Genomic DNA, 21,171 nt, shown 5'->3' on the forward strand with positions numbered 1-21,171 from the left:
CAGGGACTTGAACCCAGGCTTCCAGGTATTAGGGTCCAAGGGGATTGAGACCAGTAATCCCCAAGACGGAGAAGTGATTGCCTATGTGTGGGAGCAGGGGCCACACAGCTGTTGGGTTGAGGTGGTTAGAGGCGTCCTGTGGCCTCGAGGCTCACTCAGGGAACAATGAGATGGAATGCTGGGGTAGACACCTAGGCCTGCCTGGGAAGGGCTTTAGAATCACAGGAGGGACTTGGGCTCCATCTTGAATTGGGAGAGGTGATGTCAGGGATGTGGAGGTCTATAGGGACCGGGGGCACAGAGCTGGGGGCCAGGAGAGGCTCTTTGGGCCATTTCCCAGCAAGGCTGTGCCTCAGAGTCACAGGGGAGGTTCCTAAGAGCCTCCTGCCCCTGCCCTCATGATTGGCTCCAAGTTCGACAGTGAGGTCAGGGCAGCTGCATTTCTTACAAAGCTCCCCAGGGAATTCCAAGTGCCGCCAGGGTGGAGAATGCCAGGCTCTTTTGCAGGAAGAATGAGGTCAGTACTTTCTTCCATGGGGAGGGCAGGAGGGGACCCCAGGAGGAATGGGCAGGGTGCTGTGGGTCAGGGTGCCAGCGGAAGAGAGGCATCGATGCTGAGTCTCACGCTCTGTGCTGGGCAGGAACTTCACTCTTGCAGGAAGTGAAACTGCTGGAGGAAATTGCTAAAGGAAAGCAATTGAATAGACTAATCCATGACAAGTTGTTAGTGAATTCATGAGATCCAACTTTAAGAGCTGCTTTTTAAAAGAGGGCTACTGGAGAAAGACTAACTAAAGGAACAACTTGCTGATGATGTTGGGATGTCAGGCAGCTGTGCTGACAGAGGTCACTCCCAGCAGCCCTGAAGCCACAGGAGCCACCACACACGGTCATTTACACACTTCCATTCATTCACTGTCTCAAGTTCGTTCAACACATATGAATGGAAGGCCTTCTGGTGCTAAGACTCCAGTGGTGAACAAAACCCATAGGTGCCCTTGCATTCTTTGCCACAAGACGCCTTACTTGAATCTGGGGGTCCTGTGGGGGGCAGTCCCGTAGGGGGCTGGCTGTGCTGAGCACAGCCCTGCTCTGGAGATGCTGTGGGACAAGGAGGCCATTGAGGGCCGCCCTGGGGTCCTTGTGTTGTCCATGTGGGATTGAGAAGGCCTCATGCGGGAGCTATGATTTTCTCTTCCAGGCTGGCCGGGGCCATGTGCATCCATTAGGGGCCTGTCATCCATTTGGGTGCACGGAACCCCAGCTGCCACACATGATACCACTTTTGCTAGGCCTTTTACAGAGTTCCACTGAGCCCGTAAGAGATGTGTGTTCCTGCCACACTGTTCCCAGCCACAGCATAGAAAAGGGACTGAACTCTATGTCAAGGTGGGTGGGCTGAGAGCCCCAGGCACAGCAGCTTCTGTCAGGCCATTTCTGCCCAGGTTCCTTTCTCTGGCTCCCGCCCTGCTCCCATCTTTCCTCCCCCTCTGCCCTCTCTGGCTTTTCCCATCCTCAGCTTCACCTCTTAGGACCTCATCTTCCAGAACCCCTGTCCCAGCCAAGCTTGGCCTCCTTCAGGCCCTCAGCTAGTGACCCCAGCATTGGCGGAGGGAGTGCTGTAACCCCAGTCCCAGCCCTTAGTGGCACCAGTGGCAGCTCCGGGAGCGGCTGTGGCTAACTTGTTCCTCTGGCGGCATTCCCACCCTGCACTCCTGCCCTGGGCAGAGGCCTGGAGAGCTGGTGCTCAGCCTGGCACAGCGTCTGGCATGCCATTCTTTTGACATGAGTAATAGCAAAGCAAGCCCAAGAAATGTCCAGTGTTTTCTCCCTGTTATTGTCCAATTTCACAAAGATAATCCAATCACCTTATCACATGAGGGCCAGGGCAGCCTTCCCAGAAGCAGACAGAGTGCTGGGGACACCCTGACCTGGCCCCAGGAGCCCTGGCTATCCAGAGCAAGTGCTACAAGTCTGGGAGGAACCTCATGATGGAATCGCTTTTTTATTTGCTCCTGATGTGAAAACTAGTTTGAATTATTTTTAAAGGCTCCAAGGAGAGCTTTTGTTTTGAGAAAAATTATATTATATCCAACCCAGTGTGGAGACACATCTTCCTTTAATGTAGGATTCAAACCACACACAGTTTACTTCTGGGTATCTCTGTCAGATCTCAAGTTCAATTCCCATTTTTTGCTTTCTGGTTGGTGGAAACTGAGGCCCCTGAATGCTACTTTTCCATGTCTGATGTGGCCTTTGAAAGGTGATGTCCCCACAGAAGGCTTAAGCTGGAAAATACCCATGATGAGTCCAGGGTGCATTCGGTGACGGTTTAAATACTGTCAAGATTTAAATGCAAATAGAGCTAACCACAGTTCACGGCACAAGATGTCTCTGGGAAACTGGGTATCTGAACAAATGAAAGGAACACGTGAGAACAAACTCTTAAGAAGCTTTTTTATAGGGAAAGAGTTCATGCTGTAAATAGGGACCAGCTGCAGGGTGACAAGCATGACTGTTTTGAGCAGGAGGACAAAGGAAGGTAGGTGAGCTTGGTTTTGTTGTCATTGTTGTTTGAGACAGTCTCACTCTGTCACCCAGGCTGGAGTGCAATAGTGCAATCTCGGGTCACTGCAACCTTCCCCTCCCAGATTCAAGTGATTCTTGTGCCTCAGCTGGGACTACAGGCACCCACCACCATGACAGCCTGGCTAATCATTGTATTTTTAGTAGAGACAGGGTTTTGCCATGTTGGCCATGCTGGTCTCGAACTCCTGACCTCAAGTGATCTGCCTGCCTCAGCCTCCCAAAGTGCTAGGACCACAGGCATAAGCCACCACACCCAGCCAGGTGAGCTGCTTTTAAGACACAAAATCAGGCAGACATGGAATTGTCAGCAGGATTTTTACCGTCAGGTAACGGTCAATGGGTTTCCCTCCACCCACCTTCCCTCACTGTACTCAAGGAATATTGATGACCCAATAATAGCAACTTGCAAGATTAACTGGGATAACCGAGTGTAATGTTCAATAAGGTCTGGCTTGCAGAATAGGGAAAAATTGACCCATATAACTTGGCATTTTTAGCCTTTCTGAAAACTCTCAATAATGTGTAGTTTTAAAATCTAGGACTTATGAAGCATTGAAGTAGCTGAGCTTTCTAGAAAGCAGCCATTATCACGAATAAGCAAAGAAAGAAAACCTCAGATATTGGTACCACCTCTATTTTAAGCAGAGGCATTTGGAGCCCCCTGGGATACTTGGAAATGCACATTCCCAGGTGCTGGAGAGGTTGTTCCTATGAACTATGCTAACACGATTGTCAGCACAGTCTTCAGTTTCCTGAGCTCTAGGACAAGGTTGGCAATTTTGTACCATCTCACCTGCCTGAAGTCAGCATACCCGAGGGCTTGGCTCGGGCTGGAAGATGCACTCCACGGCTGGTGGGTGTTGGCCATGGACAGAAGGCCTTTGTTCCTTGCCAGGTGGACCCATCCACAGGACTGTGTACGAGTCCCAATGATCTGGGAGCTGGCTTCCCCCGAGAGAGTGATCCAGGAGAAAGCACGAAGGACTGTCTTTGGGACCTAGCCTGGGAAGCTATATTCTGCTGTTTCTTTGACATTTTGATCACCTGAGTTAGCCTTATTCCTTCAGAAAAGAATGGCTGGCCCTTTCCATAGAGTGTGTATGGGTGAGGAATTCTCATTCGTTTATGACCCTGGGTGGATTCGTCGTAGCTCCAAGCAACATCCCAGCAAATCTGACTGGTTAACAGTGAGAAAGGGAGCTTGGCAGACAGGTACTACAGAGTTCTCAGAATCAATGGTGATGCTAGAGAACGAGGGTCAGAAAACGGTCAGGAGCCCAGGAGGCCAGCAGCCTGAATCACGGTCAAGGCCAGGCCACAGGAAGCATTTAGTAATATGGCATGTGGTCCATGGTCACTGAGCCTGCTAGGCCCTTCGCGGCTGTGGCCCCTGCAATCATTCCAAAGCATCCCTGGTCCTATCATCCTAAAGGCCAACATTTTGGGTGGGATTGATGGTTGGAGTCTGTGTCACCCCCTGCCAAACCCTAACTGCAGAGGGGAGGGAATGTGAGTGGACAGGAAGGACCTCCTCTGGGAGGCGGAGCCCTTCGGAGCTCCAGCTGACAGGTCAAGGGCAGCTCCCAGCCCACAAAGGACGAACGGTCACCCTATCTGTCTACATCGAGCTCAAGCGTCACTTTTGGCTACAGGCACACCTGGTATCACAGTATTAACATATTCGTGAAAAGCTATGTTAGTTGGAAAATTGTGCTTTGTGTACACGGGGTGAGCCTGATACCCCTCAGAAGTCCATAGCTAACCCTTTTGCAAAGCAACTAAGCTTTTTAGAGAACAAATGGTCACTTCTGAACCATTTTCTTCAAGATTAGGAGTCTATTGTGTTTTCTCAAGGCAGAATAGTCAATGTTTAAGGCTCCCGTTTTGCTCATGGTGAGGAAATGTTACTTTATAGAAAGCTGCTTGCAGCCTCTCACGCCGAATAAGAAAACAATGAGGGTTTTCTCCTTCATTTTTAATCTCCACTGTAATCAGCTGTCTTTGGCAAGAAGTACAGATTGTTGAAAATTTTAAAGAGCTTGTATTATTTTATTCCTACCAGCGAGGCTGTTTTAATATGAGCATATTTGAAAACTAAGCATGACAGCATCTGAATGACTGAAGATGCAGGCGTCTTGAGTTGATCTGCACGGCAAGGCACGTTTGGAACATTCACCTCCAACATTTCTGTTTTTCTTCTGTAAGGAACGTTCAGACTATACGTAGTGGACGTATTTTGCTCGGTTTTCTAGAGTTGCTTTCACATTTCCTGGATAATAGCATACCAGGAGAGGAGGCTGGGAGGCTGGCTGGGGTGTGCGTGGGGAGCACGCCTGAGGGGTTTAGACTACACTCCACAAGGTCTAGCGACGGGCTCTGTGCATCTGAAATAGTCATGGTTGCCACAGGAGAGGAGAGGTCTAGCAGGGGAGAAGCTAGACAGGCAACAAGTAGGGAAGCTGCTGTCATAATCAAAGACCTGAGGGGAGAAAGAGGGGCTAAGAGAGACCAAAGGAAAGAGGTGTCTCTCTTAACCCAAGAGTGATGGTGGCAGGCAGGTACACTGGATGGCCCACACCTGGGGGCTGGGTTATTGTGCACCATTAGGGAGATAGCATGTTGGAGGCCAGTAGCGTATGTCTCGACGGGTCTAACTCGGCTGCTTTTTCCTCCAGCATTGGAACACACAGACATCGTTGGCTGATGCCAGATGAAGTGCTGGCTTGTATTTTCAGGATTGGGTTCTTAAAAAGCACATTCCTTTAAACACCAGAATCCTGCTCGATGTGGCAAGATGCTTCCCATGAGAGGGCACGGGAGGGAATGGTGGATCCGCTTAGCGGGGTTGAGTTTTCTCAATTTTCATGTATGTAAGATGTGTCCCCATTTTATGGTTGGCAAAACCAACACTCAGAGATGGAAACTAAGTTGTTCAGGACCATGTAAACACAGGGTAGCAGAGCGGGCATCAAGCCTGGCTGTGTCTCCCCAGCCAAGGGTGTCCATGCAGACCTGAACAGTCCCCTCCTGGTGGAGAGGAGCCTTCTGGAGGAGCTGCCGTCTGGGAATTGGGAAGGTAGGAATTACTTTGTCCCACCTTCCACAATTGTAGACGGTGTTTCAGAGGTTGTCATGTCTTTGAGTAAAATACACAGCTGAAGAAAACTCGGAAAGTAACATTTTGGGTGGGTTGTTATAACAGTGAAAGTGAATCACTTTCTTGATTTGATTATACTTTTAAGAGAGACTACTAACACCTATTTACCTGGTGCATTTTAATGAATTATTTATTATTACTGCACATATTGTTGAAATCATGATGGCTTTATTTTAAACAGCTTTTTCCATATTTCATATTGCATGTAAGTATAAAACACAGAAATCCTCACAGCTTTTTTGGCTGAGAGAATTGATGCACTCTTCAAAAACTGTTCGAGAGAATATTGATTTCCTGGAGATGAGCATCCTGATTTGCTTTTCTTCTTCAGGATTGCACATCGCATTAGTGGTAACCATCAGATTTATGGTTAAAGCAAAATTCCGAAGAGGGGTAATTTGGGCGACTCACAAACCTCCCATCATCTGTGTTTGCTGTTTACACTTATCTGGCCAGCCTCTCATGAAGCATCCAAACAGACTTTGAAACGCCTTTAATTTGACACAGAACCGTCCTGCGACGAGTTTTCTGTTTTGTTTATCCGGTCGTCTCTGTGCCCTTGTTTGCTCTCCTGCTCCCTCTTTCAGTAAATCTTGTTTGCTGTCAACAGGCCTGTGTTTGTTTCCTTAGAGCTTGGAATTCCTGAGCAGGAAGGAAATACTAGGAAACTTAATGCAGATATGTAATTCTTTTACTGTTTTAAAATGTACAGGGGCCCATGGGTTGAATGGATGTATCCTTCCTTCTTCTGGACATTCTCAATGCCGATTCATTTCCCCTTTTGCGTATCTTCAGTGGTTTGACTCTATGCACCTAGACCCCATGTTTCCTGGAGGGATGACAGATTGGCTGTGCTGGGTTAGACTCACAGGCTTATCTGGAATCCTGTACCCATCTATGACGCTGACTGAGTGAACAGCAAACATCTTACTGTGGGTACAAACTTGGAGGCGTTTACTTGGAAATTTATATCTGCCTTCCAAATAACATCTTGGAAAATGCAGTTTGGTAGATGAGGCCCCTTTGATGATGTCATTTAGAAAAACATCATAGCATTCATGTTTATATCAATCTTCATTCAGCCCAATTTTCATAGCTGAACAAAACACTGACAACATATCAGAGGTGAAAGCCACGGTCAACTGACTTTCACACGGGAAAACAAAAATTAGCTGTGTGCTATGGAGAGCGGCATGTCTGTCAAGCACAGAGATGGTTGTTAGTCGCTTCATGTGTTCAATTTGTTTGCAGTTGTCAAGACCTCATTAATTGTAAGCCCAATGACACTGCTTGCTGTTTCAAGGCATTTTAAAACTACACATGTGCTACTTAATCTTAAAAGCAAAATTAAACATTGGACTGGTCTATGTTTCGAGCTACAACATTAAACCATTGTATTTGGGGAGAAGGAGTTTAATATGCACTGTAAAATAAAATTAGGGGGTACTTTGCATTCACGGTGGCTTGTGTAATTAGGTTCAGTCAGCTGTAATTTTTCAGATTAATGCCTTCCATGATGTATGCTGTGTAAATAGTCAACTTATATATCTTTTAATACATCTATATTATTATATAAATCCTTAGTATTAACACAATAGAGTATTTTGAGTACATTGCTTGGAAGTGTGAGTTGCATGGTAAGGAGGTAAAATGAATTTACTTTTAAGAGATCTGCAAAGATAAACATTTCATTTATTTAACAAATACAGGTGTTTATCAAGCCAGGAACAGGGGGCACAAAGATCTGAAAATCTTTTTAGTAGAGGTGGGGTTTTGCCATGTTGGCCAGACTGGTCTCCAACTCCTGACATTTCTGATGTAATGAAGTGTGACGCTTCCAGAGGGTTCCCTGGAACATGGATCCCCAGTTCCCTGTCGGGCTTGGCAGGCTGCCATGGGTGGGTTCTCTTGAGAGTTTGTGTATAGAGTTCAGAGGGTCTGCAAGTTTAGATGGAGAAAACATTTGCACTTTTATGTCCATATAATTGGCTTCTTTTGTAATCCTACATATCCTTCGTGCCTTCAAAACAATGTTTTAGGCCTTGTTTTTAGGCCTGGCATGGTGGCCCATGCCTGTAATTCTAGCACTTTGGAAGGCTGAGGCAGGTGGATTGCTTGAGGTCAGGAGTTAGAGACCAGCCTGGCCAACATGGTAAAACCCCATCTCTACTGAAAATACAAAATTAGACAGATGTGGTGGTACGTGCCTATAATCCCAACTACTTGGGAGGCTGAGGCAGGAAAATCATTTGAACCTTGGAGGTGAGGCAAAGGTTGCAGTGAGCCAAGATCACGCCATTGCACTCTAGCCTGGACAACAGAGGGAGACTCCATCTCCAAAACAAAAACACTGTTTTTAGAATTTATTTTTTAATTTGCGTGTGTGGAGTAAGTCACTCATTTTGGTGTATAGCTCCCTGAGTTTTGACAAATGCAGAGTTGTGTCACCGGTAACACTATCAAAACATGCATGTTTTATCACTCACCCCCCCCAAAAAGTCTGTCATCATGCACCTTTATGTCGGACCCTCTCACCCCACCCCTACCCCTGGTATCCACTGATCTGTTCTCCATCCTTGTAATCTTGCCTTCTCCGTAATGTGATACATACGGAACTATTTAGTCGATAGCCTTTTGAGCCAGGCTTCTTTCACTTAGCACGTGGATTCATGGCTGAGCAGCATTCTGTTGTGTGCATGTACCACAGTTTGTTTATCCATTTCCCACTTGGGGACATTTGGGTTCTCTCCCGTTTGGGCCACTTAATGAATAAAATGGCTGTAACATGCGCTTGTAGGTTTTTGAGTAAACCTAGGCTTTCGTTTCACATGGATAAGTAGACAGGACGGGATTGCTGGCTCACATGTCACGTGTGTTAAGTTTACGTGTTTTACTTTCTGTCTTGGGTTCACCATTTGCTTTTCCACCAGCAGTTGCTCTGCGTCTGTGCCAACATTTGCTATTGCCAGTTATTTTTCCCCTGTAAGTTTTTGCCATCCTTCCAGGTGAGCAGTAGCATTTCGTGGCAGTTTTAATCTGCATTTCCCTGGTGACTCAGTGTCCAATATCTTTTCCGGCCCTTACTTGCACCTACAGTTGTTTATCTCCTTCAATAGTATCTGTTCAGATCTTTTGCCTATTTTTAAAGTTAGGTTGTTAATTCTTATATTTTGTTGTATGCAATTAAAAGCATCGTTCTGATGCTGTGTTTCCCTAAATGGCCAAAAGAATTCATGTTCCAGAAAAGGTGAAAACCCGCTGAAAGACACACTGGCTTATAATGTTCTTTACAGTTCTGCATTTTCTCATGACACGTCTACCTTGCTCAAAGACTGCCTCAAGGCAGAAGCTGGCCTGTGATTGAATATTCTCCACCCATCATTCTTTCTTTTTGTTTTTCGTATAGAAAGAGGGATTTCCAAATGTCACCCTCAAGCGTGGTCATTCCCGAGGCCTCCTCCCATGAGCAGCAAGGTTTTTCTTCTATTCTGATTTCTGAAACTCTACAACCCTCTTTGGGTCTTTACCCAAATGGAAGGAATCCTAGGTTGTGGGGAAAATGTGAACTAACATATTCTAGAAAAATGACCCCACTCCACCTTAGGAGTTAGGAGTTATTTTCTTAACGCAGATCAAAAGTTTGAGTGTGTGTTTTATCATTGTTTATCAGTATCTGCACAACTCCCTGGGCTTGATATATTTTTCTGCCTTCATCTCTGTTTTTTCATCAAAGCTTCCCAGTAGGAACTCATCTCCTAGCTAAAGTGGTTTTTTTTTTTATCTTTTTCGGATAAATTTTTAAAAGCTTCTGTGGACCCTTTTAAATGACAGCTAAGTTTGACTCAGTTCTAACTCCTCCTTTGAGTCAAATTTCAATACCATCTTCAATGGTTAACATTTCTTGGAACTATAAAGCTTATTTATGATGAATACATTAATTTGATTTTGCAGTTCTTCTATTAAGGAATATAAGGCACAGAAAGTGTTTCTGTGTTATTTTTATTTGAATTCAACTTATGATTGTCCTCCTCCTGTCAAAAAGAAAAAAAATTGAAAAAGAAAATTACATGCAATGTGTATGTCGAAAATTAACATGCCATGTTGAAGAACTCTGCCATGTGTTCATTATCAACGTTATGGCTTTAGAATGAGCTTTATCGATAAATGGATGTCCAAAATTTTATATGCGGTCTATTGTGGCCAAATATACATAAACTTGTGTTAAGTGCTTATGTTTTGGCCCATAGGAGATATTAAAAAAAGATTGTTCCCGGTTCTTCTGGGGAAGCGAAGCCATTCCACAGGTGGAAGGATGAGAACAGTGGTGAAGAAGGGCTTCCTGAAGTTTCTCTCCAGCCTTTTGTGCACGGCACGCAGGCCCGTCATTGCAGCTGCAGTTTTTTACTCTGCTTTCCCTGCGGAGAAGAGACAGGAGGGTGGAGAATGGCCCATGTGCCCCTTTGCAGCCATGTGTGCTCGTGCCACCCCCCCCCACCACGCACCCCTCCCTGCTCAGATTCCTAATGCAACGGTGACAAAGCAGCACACACTTTGTGGCTCACTGTCAGAGAAGGCTGGGCACGGCCTGGCCCAGCTGGTTCTCTGCTCATTGTCTCACTGGATGAAGTTGACATACTGCAGGGTCATGTCGCTTTCCAGAGGCTCAGGACGAATTTGCTAGAAAACTCATTCAGGTGTTGGCAGAATGCAGTTCCTTGAGGTTGTAGGACTGAGGTCTCAGCCACCCTGAGGTCTCGGCCACCCCTGACTGAGGTCAGGCTGTGGGCTGAGGGCGTCCTCAGAGCTAGAGGCTGTCCCGATGCCTTAGTGAGTGGCTCCTTTCTCCATCTTCAAAGCCAGCTGGGTGTTCCCAGTCTCTCTGACCCGCTTCTCCCTCATCTCTCTGGCTCTCCTGCTCCTCTTGTGCCTTTAAGGGCTCTTGTGATAACCTAGGGTGATCCAGGATTATCTCCCTGCTTTACAGTCAGCCATTTAGCAAGCGTAATCCCATCTGCAGAGTCCCTTCACAACCATGCCTGGATTACGGTTATCTTGGGGGGCATTTTTGGATTCTGCCTACCACCCCTTCCATACTCACCTAAACAGAAACGTGACAGAATTCAAGATTCTCCTGAGTGACTGTTTGCAGCAAAGAAAGTTGTTTCCATTTCAGAGACAATATGTGCCGAGATAATTTTGTGATATTTACACATTTGGTGTTTAATCCTCGCGGACTGCATTATACATATCTTTAGGAATACTCTTTACATAAATTAAGATAATTTTCTCTTTCCTGAAAACATAACAGCATGCCACGCATTCTGGATGAAAATGAGGATGTGTTTACACCATGGGCCCAATTAAACTCTGTGAGAATTCTGATGTGTGATAAAAATGTGCTCAGATGTATAGCATATTTTAAGTTTCCTGGGACTTTCCTTGCAAACATAATCACAAATTAATATTAAAAAGCTGTTTAATTACAATATCAAGAATGTATCTAAGGCTCCCTGGCATTTAACAGAGAAAGCGATGCTGAACACACATCAGTCTTCCCTCCATTCCCTTGTTCATGGAGACCTCTCTTAGCTGGGATTGACAAATCCATCCCAGATGGCAGAAGGGAAGAGCCTGGAGGTTGGAGTTAGAAGGTCTGGATTCGATCTTCCCTTTCCAGGCCTGTACCCCTCCGGGCTGGGCCAGTGTGGAAGTCCTGTGGTTTCCTTAAACCTCAATTTCCCTAATGGCCATGAGAATCCTGATTTGAGATTTAATGAAGTAATGTCTAAGATACTTTGTAGGCCGGGCGCGGTGGCTCACGCCTGTCATCCCAGCACTTTGGGAGGCCGAGGCGGGTGGATCACGAGGTCAAGAGATCGAGACCATCCTGGCCAACATGGTGAAACCCTGTCTCTACTAAATACAAAAAAAATTAGCCGGGCATGGTGGCGCGTGCCTGTAATCCCAGCTACTTGGGAGGCTGAGGCAGGAGAATTGCCTGAACCCAGGAGGCGGAGGTTGCAGTGAGCCGAGATCGCGCCATTGCACTCCAGCCTGGGTAACAAGAGTGAAACTCCGTCTCAAAAAAAAAAGAAAATACTTTGTAAACAATGAAGCACAGATGCTTGCTAACAACTTCCTATTAGTTAACACGCACACACACACACACACACACACAACTCTGATGATTGTAACTCACTCATCTTTCTCATAGTTGTTTTGAAAGCTTCTGGGTTTCTGAAATGAAAGGTTTTCCAGAGCATAATCTTCGGAAAAAGAAACTGAAGTTTGATTTCCCTTTTCTCTTTGCGCTGTAGGGGTGTTCACTGAGGCTGCAGAGCACCAGACATGTCAGCAGAGTTCGCACCTCACAGGTGTCCATTGCGTTGCTTCACCACTGACAGCCTGAATGTGGACTGTGTTGTATTAAGGTGATGTTCTTGTCCTTAATGCATTAGAATATTTATTTGCTGTAAAGAGAGAGTCAGACTCCCTGCCTTTGGGACATGCCTTTGAGATCTGCTTTTCAGTAAATAAGATGCTCTCCTCAAACTGGGTTGGGCTACCTCTCTGGGTTGGAAAACCTAAGTACTTCGTAGAAAGCTGGGTGATGGTTTGAGTTTCCCAGAATGCCACACTCATCCCCAAGGATACATCACATCTTTGGGGAATGATGGGGCTTTGTGGACACTGGACACATGGACACTGGATAGGAAGTTAGAATCCGGTCTCCCAGCCCTCAACCCCATGCTCCTTTCCACGGGGAAGGAGGAGAAGCTTGTACCCACCCACTAGCCCACTCTGCTGAGGTTGTGGAGCTCTGGGGTGCAGGGGCCGAGCCTTCCCTCTCTGTTTCCCAGGGGCTCTGGGCACTGTCTACACCTGAGAGGTGGTCAGCATATGCGCGTGGGAACTTGCTGGAAGGCAAGAATGACCCTTCTAGCTATGGGTCTGTGGTCATTTGTGAGCGACAGCCTCAGGAGGTGGGTCCCCTTAAGGCTCCAGTTCTAGGGGCAGCATCCCCTGGGAGCCTCCTCTTCGAGGCCTGTGAAGAGAGGGGCTGCAGATGTTTGGGGCCCCCACTATGAGCACAGGCCCTCTCTCCCCCATCCTTGTCCCTGCCTCTACATACCTCTGTGGCATTTGCAAACCCTTTTCTTAGCAGGTGCTCCCATCTGTGTTTGCCCTTCTCTCCTCCCGTTTCCATGGAGAGGCTGGCACCAGGACGCGTGACTGACAGCGCCATCTCCCCCAGCAGTCCCCTCTGAGTCTGTCGGGTGCGGGCTCCAGGCTCCACCCCATTCCTTCCTTGGCCCCTCCTCGCTTGCCCCTCCCAGTGCCCAGGCTGCTGGGGCTCCTGGCTCCCGTGGTGCAAATGTGGCCTTTTCTGACTGCGGGATGTAGCTGGGCCAGGCATAAGCAGAGCTTTTATGATGAAAATGAACCCTGGGAATCTCAGGCTCTAGTGCTGGTGGGCATGTGAGATCATTTCAGCCCAACCCACATCCCAGGCTTGAATCCCGTTACCAGGGGCACCCGATCCCTCTTGTCCTTCCCCAGCCTGGTGATGGATGTCCACTGTGTCTCCATGCAGCTGGCCACTCTGTGGAGAGCTGTTTGTGACTCAGCTCCTCCCAGCCCGAGCGGATCTGGGCCCTGCAGCTCCATCCTTCGCTCCCCTTTCTTCCCTCGGGGAGCCTTTCGTCTTTCTGGTAGGACCCCGTCTCCACCCAAGGGCACTTTCCCTGATCTGTTCTGCAGAGCACCCTGGCTTGGAGACACTTCCAGTTCCCTCCCAGGGTCTTGCTTGAGGCATCTGTCCCTGAACAACCCTTCCTTGGGGGCTGCCGTGTCCTATCAGTGTCCAGGCATGTTGAGTGCTGCTACAAGCCCAGACATTCACAGGGATCCCTCCACCCCAAGTCCTTTATAAGGTAGAAACTTCTGGAAGGGGTGATGCAAAGGGGTCAGACATTTAGACTAAGCCTCAGAACTGCATGATTCTGTCCTCTGACTGTGAAGCAAATAGAGATTTCTCTGGGTCTGCCATCAAGGCCTTCTTCCTTCTGCTCCCAGCCCGGATGCCTTCTGCTTGATGTGCAGGTGCCAGTTGCCTCTGAGCTAGGCTTGCAGCTTCTGGGATCCTGCGTGGGGAAGCTCCCTCTGCCGTCCCCACGCTGTGGCCTAGCCCTTCACTCATCAAATGGGGTTCAACTTTCATTTCATGCTAAAATCTGGAAGTCACCCTCCATTTGTAAGATATCCCAGGGATTGATGTCAGCTTATAAAGGGCGACAGTGCTGTTTTCTGTCTTACACATAACTACAAACCTCATTCACTATGACATGAGAGAGCCAACCCCACAGCAAAGTTTATGTCATGTTTCGTAAATGGGTATGAATTTGGGGACTGTTTTTTCAATAAAAACATAATTTGAAATGACATAATTTGAGTTGTTTATTAGCTGTTATGTATTAATTATTAGTGTGTATTTTCTGTGTCTGGGCTTGCCTGGACTGCTGGCCCTTGCCTTTGTTTCTGACACAGAATTCCCAGGGCGTCAACCTACTTCTGTCTGGAAGCAACAGCCCACTCCACAGGGACCTTCAGATGGAGGTAGAAGGTGGTGTCCTGGGCTCTCCCAGCTCTAGAATCTACGAAGCCTTCCAGCACCCCTGGCTTCTCCCTTGCAGTAATCTCATAAGGGAAGTGTTGTTCCATTTTACAGAGACCCTGTGGGGCTGAGAGGTGTCATGAATTATTCTAATGTTAGTAACTCTATTGAAGAGGCTGCAACCCAGGCTGTGGATGTTGTGACCCCCCCCCAAGAACCTCCCTTCCTGACTCACTGAATATTTGGTGCCGACGTCCCCTGGAGGATGGTCTAGTTGGCAATTAGCTGAGGATTTCTAATTCCAATTTAGTTTAAACGTGGCTGTTTGTTGCTGTTGTTCTTTAAAGGACGTTATTAATGACCCTTGCTGCAGTGCAGTTGGCCTGTCAAGGAATCGATACGGGTGTTGAGATGTGAGACTCTGTGACTCCCCCAGTCTGAGTCCTTCTCGCTCCATAGGCAATCCCGTTCCCTGCAGACCTACCTCTGAGATTTTTCACTCCTGAAACGACTGGACAATAAATAAATGCCAAGTGAAGGTGTCGATGCCAGTGACCTAGCTGCATCATTTTATTAATGGCATCAGGCTTTAAATATGTGACTTAACTTGTATTTATTCTCACGATAATGCCTCTTCATAAATCTGCATCTCTTCCTCTCTAGGAAGAAAAAAAGGGCATCTCTTCATGAGTCACTTGATTAAAATTCCTCTCCAGTACTCTGTACCATCCACGCATATTGGAATTGTTGAAAATCTGGTGATTTGCAACTCCACACTTGCCCAAATTAAGCCATGAGTGGAATTGATAATAAGAATCCTTAATTTTCTGAGCTGGAAGGAGGTTCTAGTGATTACCCACTCCAGGGTTGGTGTTTTGCGCATGAAGAAACAGAGGCCCCAGGCTTGTTTCTGATCCAGGTAGAATCAACCTCTTGGTAGGGAAAAGGGGGAACTTTCTTGCTCATGCTTTTTAAAATAAGATACTTGTGGCTGGGCGTGGTGACTCACGCCTGTAATCTCAGCACTTTGGGAGACAGGCAGATCGCGTGAGGTCGGGAGTTTGGGACAAGCCTGGCCAACATGGGGAAAGCCCATCTCTGCTAAAAATACAAAAATTAGACAGGCGTGATGGCGCATGCCTGTAATTCCAGCTACTTGGGAGGCTAAGGTGGGAGGATCACTTGAACCCAGGAGGCAGAGGTTGCAATGAGCTGAGATCGCACCACTGTCCTCAAGCTTGGGCGACAGAGCAAGACTCTGTCTCAAAAAAATAAAATAAATAAAAAGTAAAATAAGCTACTTGTAAAGTGTGTGTGTATGTGTGTTTGTGTGTGTACACGTATGTGTGTAAACTCTGTGGCCTGTGACTTGGATATATTCATAAAGGTGTCAGAATAGTTCAAACAGGTAACATTTGCTCATTTTTTTTTTAAAAGAAAGAAGGAAAATGTTTATTCCCCCATATTTCAGAATGGCAGCTGATTTGGGTGTGATGTGGCTTAAATGTCACAGGAGACCTAGACTCTTGCCAAGTGCTGCCACAACTGTGTGGAAAGTCGCTTGTGTGTTGGGGACCCAGTTTCTTTCCTGTGAAGGGAGTTGACAAAAATACAAAAAGATCGCTGAATGAGATAATCGTTGTGAAGGCGCCAGCACAGCAGCCCCTTCATTAGCGGGAGTGTGCTGTGTCACTGAAACACTCTTTGTTTCTAATCAGGGAGCTCTCACTCATCAGTCATGCCTCTAATTGTGGGAGAGAGTCAACAATTAGAAAAAAGTCATAGTCGCCTAGGAGACACAGGCAAGTGAGCTAACAGGGTGGGGTGGTCACAGCACCTTCGGCCGAGAGTCACGGCAGACAGCAGGCAGCTGGGCGCAGTGGTGTGAGCCTGTCATTCCTGCTACTTAGGAGTCTGAGGTGGGAGGATCATTTGAGCCTGTGAGTTCAAGGCTAGCTTGGGCAACAGAAATATTCTGGAGACAGAATAAACAAAAACGGACTTTAAAAAAAGTTTGTGTTTTCCTCATTCAAACGTTTTTAGAATTGATGCTGCTTTTGTATGGCTTTAAGGCATATTCACATGGATTTTGCTTCTTGACACGTTTTTTTTTTTTTTGCTACAGATAGGGAGGTATAAATTGATAAATTAGTATCCATGCTATTGTAACTTCCTGGAATTGGTAAAATAGCAGCCATGCCAGCCACCTTTCTTACAACAGAGATTGCCAGGAGCCAGTGTCTCCATCCTCAGGTCCCAGATCTCTCTTCTCTGATTCTGTCTGGCACCTGAAATCCCAGGGTGCTCTGCACTGGAGTAAATCTGGATGCGTGTTACCAGAGCTTCGCTGAAGGGCTCAAGAAACCCAGCGTGCAAAAGCCGGCTGCCACAGATAGATTTTCCCTCCCTTTGAACAAAATTCTATGAATGCCTTTCTGAACAAAGAATATGAACTAGTCCTCATCATTCATTACATCTAAATAGCATAACGTGCCAGTGAAATGCTTTTCCAGATGTTTCAGCAAGTGAAATCATTAGTGGTTCATGTTATAGCTTTTTCAGTAACATGACTTGAGAACTTTTTCCTCTTACTAATAAAAGGGAATCAGTCCAGCAGTTTAAGAATTCGTCTTGGAATCCTCTAGTTTTTGGTTATGCTTTACTTTTAAAACTTCCCATTCTTCTGTAGCAAATACGGGTGCATATTAGGTTTCATCTTTGGAAGATGAATACAGTGTGTGACTTTTCAAACAGGGATCTCACATTTTAAGTCTAGTTATTCCAGAAAAAACAAACAAACAGAAAACAAGCCAGAGGCCCAAACACAGGACGCTTCACTGTCATTAGCAATTTGGACACGAATCTTTGAAGGGTCAGTTGGGTACAAGTGTGCTGGGGATGCATGGAGATTAAAAACAAAAACCAAAACATGTCCCCAATCTATTTCCTATCCACAGAAACCTAGAGAGCAACCCAAGGAGGCCTACTCCACATGACCAGGGTGAGCCAAGGCTGCAGGCAGGCCTTTTAGGGCAAGTGAGCCCAAGCTGAGCCCAGCAAGGGCAGGGCCAAGATGAGCAGAGGAAAGAGATTGGCTCTGGAAGGAGAGGCAGGAGGAGGCAGATGTGGGCAGGTAGAGGCAGGAGGAGACAGGAGGAGGAGGCAGGTGTGGGCAGGTGGAGGCAGATATGGGCAGGTGGAGGCAGATAGAGGCAGGAGGTGGCAAAAGGAGACAGGAGGAGGAGGAGGAGGAGGCAGGTGTGGGCAGGTAGAGGTAGATATGGGCAGAAGTGGGCAGGTGGAGGCAGGTGCGGGCAGGTGCAGGCAGATGTGGGCAGGTAGAGGCAGGAGGAGACAGGAGGAGGAGGCAGGTGTGGGCAGGTGGAAGCAGAAATAGACAAGAAGTGGCAGATGTGGGCAGGTGCAGGCAGATGTGGGCAGGTGGAGGCAGATGTGGGCAGGTGCAGGCAGATGTGGGCAGGAGACAGGAAGAGGCAAGAGTAGATTAGCTGCCTGGGGTGACTGACAGCATTACTCAGCCAAGGTTCTTGCCCATCTTATACACCCATCCCAGAACCTCTGTCTAAAAACTCTTCTCTGACTTTGCCTTTTCCTTGAATAAACACCCTGGAAGAAGCTCCTCGTCTCCCTCATACAAGAATCTAGTCTGCCTAGCCCAGTGAACGAGGGTCTTACCAGAGCCCGGCCAACCTAGGACAGCCCACGTCCCACCATCCCTGAGGCACTCCAGGCTCACAGCCCTCCTGATGGTCTGCACTTGTGCACTGTGTTTCTCCTGCAGCCTGGGTTGCACCCCTGCATGCACCTGTCATTCAAGCTGCCTTCCTCTGAGAAGCCCCCAGGGACTTCTTTTCTCTCCTGCACTGGCGGAGTCCCCACATCCTCTGCAACCAACTCATTCTTTCCTTCAGCAGGTGTTGCTGCAGCCTCCGCTGCTGGGCAGGCTTGGTGCCCACTGAACACACAGCTGAATCCCAGATGGATGTCTTAGCGTCAGGAGACAGAATAAAGGGCGAGGCCTATTGTCCATCTTTTCTTGAGAAAGGGTCTTGCTCTGTTGCCCAAGCTAGCCTTGAACTCACAGTCTCAAGCTATCCTCCCACCTCAGGCTCCCGAGTAGCAGGGATTACAGGCTCACACCATTGCACCTAGCTGCCTGTTGTCTGCCTTAACACTCATCCCAAGGTGCTGTGACCCAGTTCATTTGTCTGTGTCCCCTAGGAGACTGTGAGTTTCCCGCACAAGGGTTGTACCTTCTCATCTGCACCCTCAGTGCACTCAGGCAGGGAGTGCCCAGAAAGTGCTTGAGGGATGAATACACGAAAGGTCTCCCTGGAGAGTCCATGCAGAGCAGAACGGCAAGAAGGGCGGGAGGCACCACGCGGGCATAGCAGGGCCTTGTCCCAGATGTGCTCTGTCCTGGAGAACGACGTGCTAACCACGGGCGGGCTGCCTGGGATGGGAAAGAGCAGTGGAGTGGGTCTTCCCTGCCTGGTGCAAGGTGGAGGCCATGTGGCATCTGAGGTCAAGGTCAGTGCCACTGGGCTGGCAGGACTTTTTCTCCAAATGTTAGAATCAAAACCTCAGATGAACCTTCCCCTCTGTTAAACAATGCCTCCTCCTTCCCCATCCCGGCATTGCTGAACAGCCGGCATTTAGCAATTGTGGGAGCAACACCTCGCCTGAGGGTCCATTCTGTTCTGGGCCTGACTCGGTAGCCCCAGGAGGTGTCACAAATGCAAAAGTCAGGCACGTGTCATCACACATGAGTGGAGGGAGCCAGAGGGGCCTGAGCTGAGGGGAGCAGCACCTGTTCCGGCCACAGGGGTGCCCTGCTCAGGCTCAGCCCACTGTGGGCTCCCAGGAGCGCATCTTCTGATTTTTCAAGAGAAGCTGAGCATGTAGCTGTTTATGTGAAATGCTACATTTTAAAAATATAAACAATGAATGTAAACAAATCTTACACCAGGTGAGCTAAATCGGACCCATTTCCTGGCTGCACTTGGTTTCTGGACAGCCAGTTTTCCACCTTGATCAATGCATTCTTGGTTATTTCTTTATTGCTAGATCTCCATTGCCCTGTTCTTCCTCCAATCCAACTTTTGCCCCTGCATCTCACTAATGCCCCCATCGATGCTCCTGAAGGCTCAATCTGTACATCCAAGCTTCCTTGGTTTGTGGCCACAAGCCCTGAAGCCCTTACTCTGATTTGCAGTGTAGGGGACAGGTGAGGGCCGGGGCCAGTGCAGAGCCACCAGTGAGAAGTCAGACAACCCTTGATCTCAGCAGTGTGGCCGAGACCGTGTCACCAGTAAGGAAAAAGGCAAAGGAAACAGGAAAAATATTGATGTTTATCTGCATCTCTCTCTCTCTCTCTCTCTCTCTCTCTCTCTCTCTCTCTCTCTCTCTCTCTCTCTCTCTCTCTCCTCTCTCTCTCTCTCTCTCACACACACACACACACACACACACGTCAGCCTCCCCTGAAATGCAGGTCAAGCCTCCTGTAGTCCAATCAACAGCATTTCGAGTTGTCACTTGCCATGGAAGGAAGCTGGAGACCACCATATCAGAAGAAATGAGAATGAGAGAAATGAGAGCTGTGAAACAGGATGACGTGACGGGATGCTATTCCATCAGAAACAGGATGACGTGACGGGATGCTATTCCATCAGAAACAGGATGACGTGACGGGTTGCTATTCCTTCAGAAACAGGATGACGTGATGGGATGCTATTCCGTCAGAAACAGGATGACGTGACGGGATGCTATTCCGTCAGAAACAGGATGACGTGACGGGATGCTATTCCATCAGAAACAGGATGACGTGACGGGATGCTATTCCATCAGAAACAGGATGACGTGACGGGATGCTATTCCGTCAGAAACAGGATGGAGCTCCTCTCATAAGGTGCAACAGGGATGAATCTGGAAGATACACCGAGTGAAATAAACCAGTCACAACCAGACAAAGTGTATGATTCCATTCACATGAGGTCCCTAGAGCAGTCAAATTTGTAGAGACAGAAAGTTGAATGGCAGGTGTCAGGGACTGGAGAGAGAGGGATGGAGGGTTATGTTTAAGGGGACACAGTTACAGTTTGGGAAGAGGAAGAAGTGCTGGGGCTGGGTGGTGGTGGTGGCTGCACAGCACTGTGAATGCACTTAAAGCCCCTGAACTGTACACTCAGAAAGGCTTGGAATGGCTAATTTTATTTTACATGTACATTACCAAAATTTTTTTAAAAATTCATACAAGAGCAGGAATTTCAGGGCTGCATCTGTAGTCATAAAACCATGGCATTGGCTGGGCACGGTGGCTCACACCTGTAATCCCAGCACTTTGGGAGGTTAAGGAGGGTGGATCACGAGGTCAAGAGATCGAGACCATCCTAGCCAACATGGTGAAACCCAGTTTCTACTAAAAGTATGAAAAGTAGCTGGGCGTGGTGGCGCATGCCTATAGTCCCAACTACTCAGGAGGCTGAGGCAGGAGAATCACTTGAACCGGGAGGCAGAGATTGCAGTGAGCTGAGATCACGCCACTGCACTCCAGCCTGGTGACAGAGCAAAACTCCGTCTCAAAAGGAAAAAAAAAACAAACAAAACCAAACCATGGCATTATCGAGACTCGGAAGCAATTTCCAGCACGTGGGCCAGGAAACCCGTGACTGGCTTATCTCTCTGATCTAATGGAAACACCAGCATTTTTTCACCTGTTTTATTCTTCTCTTCCCGGCTCTGCCAGGCATCCACACATCCTGTCGTAATGAAAGCAGTAAGACTCTTTAAA

At 47.6% G+C, this 21,171-nt stretch overlaps 1 protein-coding gene and 1 long non-coding RNA gene across 8 annotated transcripts in view; one reads left to right on the top strand and one right to left on the bottom strand.

Annotated features, from left to right (window-relative positions):
* Nucleotides 1-21,171, top strand: part of PTPRE (protein tyrosine phosphatase receptor type E) — a 186,966-nt gene that overhangs the window by 14,001 nt on the left and 151,794 nt on the right. For 3 of the 7 annotated variants that reach the window (XM_078346780.1, XM_078346770.1, XM_078346775.1), the window contains exon 2: nt 12,064-12,177. The exons of the other annotated variants lie outside the window; for them this stretch is intronic. The gene's annotated coding sequence lies outside the window, so the exon portion shown is untranslated. The remainder of the gene's footprint in view (nt 1-12,063; nt 12,178-21,171) is intronic. 7 annotated transcript variants of the gene reach the window in all.
* LOC118146432 (uncharacterized) lies at nt 9,730-13,018 on the bottom strand. Its single transcript, XR_004732268.2, has 2 exons — nt 12,879-13,018; nt 9,730-10,161 (listed from the first exon to the last, which is right to left on the bottom strand). It is a non-coding gene; the product is annotated as an uncharacterized LOC118146432 (long non-coding RNA).

This window comes from Callithrix jacchus, chromosome 12 (assembly GCF_049354715.1).
Source record: "Callithrix jacchus isolate 240 chromosome 12, calJac240_pri, whole genome shotgun sequence".
NCBI classification, from domain to species: Eukaryota; Metazoa; Chordata; class Mammalia; order Primates; family Cebidae; genus Callithrix; species Callithrix jacchus.